The 1,606-nt window shown below is 50.3% G+C and overlaps 1 protein-coding gene across 2 annotated transcripts in view; it reads right to left on the reverse strand.

Annotated features, from left to right (window-relative positions):
• The window catches only part of VCL (vinculin), a 341,576-nt gene that overhangs the window by 156,687 nt on the left and 183,283 nt on the right, over nucleotides 1-1,606 (reverse strand). The window lies entirely within an intron of this gene.

A 1,606-nucleotide genomic window follows, 5' to 3' on the forward strand; every position in this document is an offset into this window, starting at 1 on the left:
ATGGAGCACGTTTGGGAGTGCGCAGCATGGCGGATGGAGCACGTTTGGGAGTGCGCAGGATGGGAGATGGAGCACGATGGGGGGTGCGCAGCATACGGGATGGAGCACGATGGGGAGTGCGCTGCATGGGGGATGGAGCACGATGGGAAGTGCACACCTCCCCCCAACACACACACATACGCGCAGCGCGCGCACTGCACAACACACCCACACCACACACACACACTGGGAACCACAAACAACTGCCCTACACAGACACCCACACACACAGACAACGCTGCACACACAAATATACGCACATACCGCACAACACGCACATTGCACAAAACATACCTCCCCCCAAAACACACCACACACACACAAACTGCGCAACACACACACACACACAACGCTACAGACTACACAGCGCTCCACAAACAACGCAACACACAAACAACACCGCTCTCACACCCCCATCACACCCAGACAACATCCAGAACATGTACAGCGCCCTACACAAACACTTGGTAACTACACACAACAACACATATATATATATATAACAAAAATCATACATGAACTAAACAATACGTAAATTCTAGAATACCCGATGCGTAGAATCGGGACCACCTTCTAGTATATATATATATATATATATATATATATGTGTGTGTATATATATATAATATGTGTGTGTGTGTGTGTGTGTGTGCGTGCGTGCGTGTGTGTGTATGTATATGTATATATATATATATACACACACACACACACACACACACACACACATATATTATATATATATGCACACACACACATATATATATATATATATACTAGAAGGTGGCCCGATTCTACGCATCGGGTATTCTAGAATTTACGCATTGTGTAGTTCATGTATGATTTTTGTTATATATATAGATGTTGTTGTGTGTAGTTACCAAGTGTTTGTGTAGGGCGCTGTACATGTTCTGGATGTTGTCTGGGTGTGATGGGGGGTGAGAGCGGGTGTTTGTGTGTTGCGTTGTTTGTGGAGCGCTGTGTGTCTGTAGCGTTATGTGTGTGTGTTGCGCAGTTTTGTGTGTGTGTGGTGTGTTTTGGGGGAGAGTATGTTTTGTGCAATGTGCATGTTGTGCGGTATGTGCGTATATTTGTGTGTGCTGCAGCGTTGTCTGTGTGTGTGGGTGTCTGTGTAGGGCAGTTGTTTGTGGTTCCCAGTGTGTGTGTGTGGTGTGGTGTGTTGTGCAGTGCGCGCGTGCGCGTATGTGTGTGTGTTGGGGGGAGGTGTGCACTTCCCATCGTGCTCCATCCCCCATGCAGCGCACTCCCCATCGTGCTCCATCCCGTATGCTGCGCACCCCCCATCGTGCTCCATCTCCCATCCTGCGCACTCCCAAACATGCTCCATCCGCCATACTCCGCACTCCCCATCGTGCTGCATCCTCCATGCTGCGCACTCCCAAACGTGCTCCATCCGCCATACTCCGCACTCCCATCGTGCTGCATCCGCCATGCTGCGCACTCCCAAACGTGCTCCATCCCCCATGCTGCGCACTCCCAAACGTGCTCCATCCGCCATGCTGCGCACTCCCAAACGTGCTCCATCCCGCCCATGCTGCGCACTCCCAAA

Source organism: Anomaloglossus baeobatrachus, chromosome 5 (assembly GCF_048569485.1).
Source record: "Anomaloglossus baeobatrachus isolate aAnoBae1 chromosome 5, aAnoBae1.hap1, whole genome shotgun sequence".
Taxonomy (NCBI): Eukaryota; Metazoa; Chordata; class Amphibia; order Anura; family Aromobatidae; genus Anomaloglossus; species Anomaloglossus baeobatrachus.